The 7,497-nt window shown below is 37.9% G+C and overlaps 1 pseudogene across 1 annotated transcript; it reads right to left on the reverse strand.

Moving 5' to 3' along the window:
* Positions 1–521: 521 nt before the first annotated feature.
* On the reverse strand, positions 522–1,730 carry LOC307175511 (mesoderm-specific transcript homolog protein-like; annotated as a pseudogene). The gene is made up of 2 exons: positions 943–1,730; positions 522–718 (listed from the first exon to the last, which is right to left on the reverse strand). The product of its transcript is annotated as a mesoderm-specific transcript homolog protein-like (transcript).
* Between the last annotated feature and the right edge of the window lie 5,767 nt (positions 1,731–7,497).

Below are 7,497 nucleotides of genomic sequence, written 5' to 3' on the forward strand. Positions count from 1 at the left end.
AAAATGACTACAGTTAGAAGCAGTCAGTGAAACTAAATCCAAGTTATGACAAGGGAGACTAATCCTCACTTGAAGCTGTGTCACTTAGAGAATTAAAGCCGTTCAAGGCAAGGTGAAGGTGGCACCTTTAGATAATTCCAATCAGGGCCAGAAATTAGCATTTCTAAATATTTCAGAAAAGTCCATGGAAGTGTTTCAAAGACTTTTATGCAAAAGAATGTCTGTCTATCTTTCTGCATCAGTAAGTAGTAGTGCCCATCAGAATTTCCTAATAACACAAAGACAAAGGCAAGTCCATACACTTGATCAGATGTCAAAGGAATGGGAGGTGGACTATTAGGTCACCCTTAGAGCTTCTGCTGGCTTTTTACTATATGCTGTTCACCCGTGTGAGTCAGGTGGACTTTTGTGAGAGAATAGTGTTTGGTGGCCAGGACCTCTTTTGGGCTTTTCTTGCTAAGTGGAATACACAACAGATAAGGGAATAGGGGAGGTAATACAGGGAAGCTACTCTTTCCAGCTCAGAAGGAGTTGGTGAAGCCCATATATGCATTTAAGAAGCCCATGGAATCCTCTAGCTGTCATAGTGGCTAATGTGGTCATCCAGAATCGACACTGTGGACCGCGGCAGCGTTTTCCTGTACAGCTCCAAAAACTCTGGATAGGGATTCACTGGATCCAGTGGCCCATAGGTAAAATGAATGGGAATAGGGCTTCCCTGGTGGTGCGGTGGTTGAGAGTCTGCCTGCCGATGCAGAGGACACGGGTTCGTGCCCCGGTCCGGGAGGATCCCACATGCCGCGGAGCGGCTGGGCCCGTGAGCCATGGCTGCTGAGCCTGCGCGTCCGGAGCCTGTGCTCCGCAATGTGAGAGGCCACAACAGTGAGAGGCCCGCGTACTGCAAGAAAAAAGAAAAAAAAAAAAAAGAATGGGAATAGATACAGAGGCAAGAGCTCCCACCCAGCATCTTCTAAACTTCTTCCTTTGATTGATGTACTGCAAGAGACTGTCGATAGCCAAGTTCCCGTCATTGTTGCGTATCCCTGCCCACATATCCCACAGTTCACTCTCAGAGGGTCGGGTGTATGGCTCAAAGACCGGGATGAGACCTCGAGAGAATACGAAGAAGTTCATCAGTCGTGTGAGGATGGGTGACAGCACACCTCCAGCTTTGAGAAGCTTTTGGAGAAGGAGAGGACGGTGAGTCTCAGGAAATATACCTCCATTTGACGGAGAGAGACTCTTGATGGTAAGCCGACCAGATCGATTCTGCTTGAACCTATAGAGCAGCTCCTGAGCAACGATATCCCCATAGTTGTGAGACAACAGGTTGATCCTATGGTTCTGGAGCCCCAGATGCTGCAAAAGAGCCTCCACGACGATGGCCTGCTCGAATATGGAATAGTGATGTGGTCTCGGTTTGTCACTGAAGCCAAAGCCTAGGAAATCAAGGGCAATCACTCGATGAAACCTGAGGGTCACACCTTCCCAAAACTTGTACCAGTCATAGCTGGACGTTGGAAAGCCGTGTAAAAGCACAACTATCTCTGGACTTCCAACACCCACAGAGTCTTGGTAGAAGATACGCAGTCCCTTGTAGGTAAAAAATTTGCCTGATAACTTCCATGAGTGAAGAGCAGGGGAAAGCCAGGGGCGGGGGGTGGGATGTGCAGATAGGCCACAAGCAGGGGCACAGCCAACAGCCCCACCTGGACCCACCACTCCCTCATCCTGATTCAGGTAAGACCTGGGCTACAAGACTCCATGTTTGGGGACCTGGTTGCACATGCCTGTTGGAAGATTTTTAATCACAGTTTCCATTTCAGTGCTTGTGATTGGTCGGTTCATATTTTCTATTTCTTCCTGGTTCAGTCTCGGCAGGTTGTGCATTTCTAAGAATTTGTCCATTTCTTCCAGGTTGTCCATTTTATTGGCATAGAGTTGCTTGTAGTAATCTCTCATGATCCTTTGTATTTCTGCAGTGTCAGTTGTTACTTCTCCTTTTTCATTTCTAATTCTATTGATTTGAGTCTTCTCCCTTTTTTTCTTGATGAGTCTGGCTAATGGTTTATCAATTTTGTTTATCTTCTCAAAGAACCAGCCTTTAATTTTATTGATCTTTGCTATCGTTTACTTCATTTCTTTTTCATTTATTTCTGATCTGATCTTTATGATTTCTTTCCTTCTGCTAACTTTGGGGTTTTTTTGTTCTTCTTTCTCTAATTGCTTTAGGCACAAGGTTAGGTTGTTTATTTGAGATGTTTCCTGTTTCTTAAGGTAGAATTGTATTGCTATAAACTTCCCTCTTAGAACTGCTTTTGCTGAGTGAATTGCATTTTTGCACATATCTGATCCATTTTATTCATGCCCTATTATTAATCTTTCCTGTCTGTCTTCCTGCCTTCCACACATCTGTTGGAGTGCTTATCAATAGGAAAGTACAGGTGAACTAGGTCAAGACTTAGATCCTACCCTCGAGGAGTGCACAGTACAGTGGAGGAGAGCGACATATTGACAGGTTATTACAATACAATATAGAACAGTGGGCACCATTAGAGTGTTGTGGATGAAGTGCTTCCCTGAGCTATTTATAGACCTCTTAGTATAATCTTGGCACAATCTTGGTAGAATTTTTGTAATTTCTTTATATTGACTGACTCCCTGTTCTATGTTTGTCCTCTCTATGGGTTCCTAAATATACAAATAAATATGCAGAAGACCACAAACAAAATTCTACTAAACATTTATTATTATATATATTTAAGAAAAATTTTGCTAGAGCTGTTGGGTAAATTCATTTGTTTATTTAAATAGTCACTTCATTATTTCTTAGTTTTACACACCATTTGTTCTCAGGTAGGTTATTTTCTCCAGATACTTGTCCAGGAAAGTATCATTTTCCTTCAATTTTTCCTGAAGCCCTAAGAGACAAGAAATAGATCTTTAATTCATTTTGAATTAATTAAAAAATTATGTTTCTTTAATAAGAAGTAGTCTTTTTGGTGATTTTTTTTTCAGTACTTCACCTAGAAGAGGGCATTTTTAATTGTTTTTATATTTATTTATACCCACAATTTTCAAAATTACATATTCCTCCTTGCTTCTGCTATCAATTTTGTATGCAAACTAACAGCTGCACAGAATAATTTGTGGCTGTTTTTCCCCAGAACTTACTCTGAGCTTCTTGAAAGAAGAAAAATAACTCATGGTTGTCTGGATTCCTGACTCAATCATGGATTTACAATTTTGTTAAATTAAATGATCAAATTGTCAAATACTACAAAATTTTAGGGAATTAATGTTATTGGCCATCTCACTCTTTCCCATCATTTAATATATTCAGAATTTTCATTTTATTTGTAATGAATATCCTTCAGTTTTACAGAATGGTACCATACACATATAGTAGGCCCACAATATTTTAAATATTTACTGTATCCAGAAGAATTACAGCACAGCCATGACTTTTATTAGTGTATGCTATGATCTTTGATGACTTCATTTGCTTTGAAGTTAAATAATTTTACTCTAGGTAACTATTATAAGTTTTTATTTATGAAAAAGATTCTAGCCTTTCTAAATCACTAGACTTTTTGAGCATACTTTTGGGTATGGAGTTCTTTTTTTTCATTGTATACTCTTTAATATTGAGATATTAGCCCTCTTCAAGGGAATGACACTAAAATATCTAAACCAAAAAAAAAAAAAAAGTCCATGAAGATGAAAAAAATGTTGTGAAGAGAAAATCCACTAGTCGAAAATACAAAATTTTGTAAATATAGAAAAGTCATAATAACGAATGAAATTAAATTTACTTGACAATGGTTGTTTTAAAATGTTCATACTGGCAAGAATATGGTCAAACAAATATTTGGCCTGATAGAATGCAAATTGGTACAACCCTTTGTGGGAAACACTTTGATAATATAACTCAAGAGTCTTAAATATTCTTGTTCTTGCTGACCTTGTAAACCAATGATCTATGTATTATAAGGACTGTCTAAATTTTGGAAAATAGCTCATTGCATATGGGTTTAAACTGCATGGTTATATCATCAAAAAAAGTTAAATAGAGTAAGTCTTTAAAAAATTAGAGAAGATCAAAAAGTTCAGGAATTTCAAACTTGGACTCTGTGAGCACAGTTCTTCTCAAAACTGCTTACCCAGTGTTTTTAATAAAAGCTGATTCCCTCTCTAGCATTCTCTATTAACTTCCTAGTAACTGAAAGCATGCAAGTCTATGATTACTGGTAGATTTATACCAAATCCCATGGATTAAGGAATTTTTAACCATTAATAATTATATTTATAAAAACCAATTATAAATAAGTGTTATTAATGTTGAATTATTTAAAATCATACATATATGTATATATATTCACCATTAATATGAAATACAAATGTCCCTAAAATAATACACCAATAGGTTAACGGTGGTTATATTTTGGATGTGGAATTATGTGATTATTTTCTTTGCATTTTTATTTCTGAATGAATAAAAATAAAATGCTAGTGGGACAAGGAAACATGTCTTAGATATAAGCATAAAAAAGCCACGATTCATAGCTAGTGGCGATTTCATCTAACTCTGCAGTGGAGCTTCTGATCAGTGGACTCTTTTTTGCTGGCGTCATTTTTAAGAGAGGAGGCTCTTCCTAATTTTTCTCTGGACAAAAAGTATTAATCAACTAATGTGAGCATACTCCTGGAATATCTTTTAGCAGGTTTGGAATTGCTGATATTCCTCTTTCATTATTGAGTGTTCAGCATTCATTCATGATTCTAATCACCTGTTTCGACTTATACTACTTATATAACAATTATAATATTATTTACTCACTTGTTCACGGAAGAAGCAAGGGAAGCTTCTTGCTATACTCCTTGAGAAAGTTGCACACATTCTGCAGTGCCATTCAGATTATTTGAGAATCAACATCCTGAGATAAAACTGACAAAGCAGTTGGGTTTCCTCCTAATTCAATGATGATGCCTTTAGTAGTCACTTCTCCTTTTTTCTTTGTTACTCATATTTAGTACTTCAACCTAAATCCAGAGCAGAATCACAATTCCCTTTTGTAAGAACTATTTTATTCAATATTTTATTCAATATTTATATTGTATTCATTTATTTTAATGTCTAGAGAGATCATGTTAATATTCATAGGGTGACTGATGACTGAGCAGGTGAAGTGCAGTTTAGGTTAAATGATCCTTTGTAGTGATTTGAAGGAAACCGCAGGGTATGACGTTTGTATTGAAGCTCAACTCCTCTCTGGCAAGCCTCCAGAATCCTGACACGTGTTTTCTGCCCAAAGTTATTCACTCCACAGAAAATATTAACAGAAATTTGCCTGAAAATCTTGGCATACCAATATCTGTAAGGGATGTATAAAATTAAGGTTCAATAAAATTTCAGAAGTAGAATATTTGTGAGGTACAATTGTCAGGGCTGTGAAGTTTTCGCTCTTGCTTGAGTCTTCCTTCCTTAGAAAATCGTTGGTTATAAAAGACATTTCCCAGAATCACTGTGCAAATGTGAAAGAAAATGAGTAATAATAAGAAGTAAAAATAAAAGTCAAATAGTTTGCACCTTTATTCTTTAATCTACATTCATTTCTTCAATTCTTTCTGTCTCCCTTAATAATCTAAAGCCGAATTAAGAGCTTTCTCATAGAACTCCAGTGGTTCTCACTCCTTTATTTCCACAGTTTTTAGTGTTAATTTCTAACATGGACACAGGAACATAGGATTTGACTGTTCTGGCCTTACCTGGTTACAAGAATAGGCTTGTATCAGAGTGGTCATTCCAGTTCTTCCTTGCAGCCTGGTAAATATAATGATGTGACTTTGGTGGAAGTTCCTGTTGCATCTTTAGTCCCAAATGTCATTCATTTTGTGGTGGCTTTATACATGCCAATAATCTGGAAAAGATCTGAAACAAATATGCAAACAAAGCCAATAAAACAAAACAAAAAGAAAAACAAATATCAGGATATTAGTATTATAAACTTAAAACAGATAAAATTTTGGCATAAAATAAAGACTAGAAGCGCTCCAGAGGGAATCACTGCCACTATTTCTACAGGGTTAGTCTGTTATGTCATCAAAATACACAGTAAAAGGTGAGATTGGTTCTTCCTCTTGCAAGAAGCTGAGGAAAGGTCAAAAGGGGACTTAAATAAAAAGGTAGGCTTTTGTAAATGTGTGTACTTTCAAGAGGTATTCACTAAAGATTGCCTGAGTTGGGAGTGGAAGTAGTTGAAGAATTTAGTAGTGTTAATAATTAACACTTGTTAAATGAAGTAGAGAATCACCTGGATATAAATACAGCAGAAAGAAAAAAAGATTATAGATCTCTTGTTTAAACACAGTTATCATTTTATCTGGCTTGCATAAGTAATTACTTTATTCATATTCCCAGGCAAGTGCTTTATTAATTTGGATTAAAATGAGTTAGAATTACTTGCAAGAAATTCTTTGCTATTATTTGGAATGCTAACATTTGTGATGATCAGAGAATGATTTGATTCCTCTGTTTCATTGGCACATTTTTAGAGATTCCTTAGACTTCAGGTCCATGAGCTATCCGAGGAGAGATTTTCACTACTTTTTCTTTTAAAGCTGAAGAAACTGGGGCACTGGGAATTTCACATACTTTTGGGTAATAAACTGAGGAAGAGGAATAGTATCCAGTTTTCTTCCAAGGTCAAGGTTCTTCTCACTGCACTATGACTCTTGCAATTACACCACAGCCATTTTCGACCTCATAGAGGAGTTGTTTCTTAGCCTTTTGGGGGAGTAAATTTAGAAGATATAAAAGCTATAAATCTGTTTTAGGAGATAAATCTTCTAAACTTCTCTGCGTTATACAATATCCAGATCAATAGTGTATGTCTATCCATACCTTTCCCTTGGCTTTCAAATACAGCCTGGAATCATTAGCACAGCACGATCTGGCCTGTGGCCTCCAGGATCTGGCTTCACTGTTGTATCTTACTCTCCTTACCCATCAGAGGCTCTACTCAAACTGAACTCTGGAAACTTTTTTTTTTTTTTTTTTTGCGGTTCGCCGGCCTCTCACTGTTGTGGCCTCTCCCGTTGCAGAGCACAGGCTCCGGACACGCAGGCTCAGTGGCCATGGCTCACGGGCCCAGCCGCTCCGCGGCACGTGGGATCATCTCGGACCGGGGCACGAACCCGCGTCCCCTGCATCGGCAGGCGGACTCTCAACCACTGTGCCACCAGGGAAACCCTCTCTTTTTTTTTTTTTTAACATCTTTTATGGAGTATAATTGCTTTACAATGGTGTTAGTTTCTGCTTTATAACAAAGTGAATCAGCTATACATATACATATATTCCCATATCTCTTCCCTCTTGCATCTCTCTCCCTCCCACCCTCCCTATCCCACCCCTCTAGATGGTCACAAAACACCGAGCTGATCTCCCTGTGCTATGCGGCTGCTTCCCACTAGCTATCGGTTTTACATTTGGTAGTG

This window comes from Stenella coeruleoalba, assembly GCF_951394435.1.
Source record: "Stenella coeruleoalba genome assembly, chromosome: 16".
Lineage (NCBI taxonomy): Eukaryota > Metazoa > Chordata > Mammalia > Artiodactyla > Delphinidae > Stenella > Stenella coeruleoalba.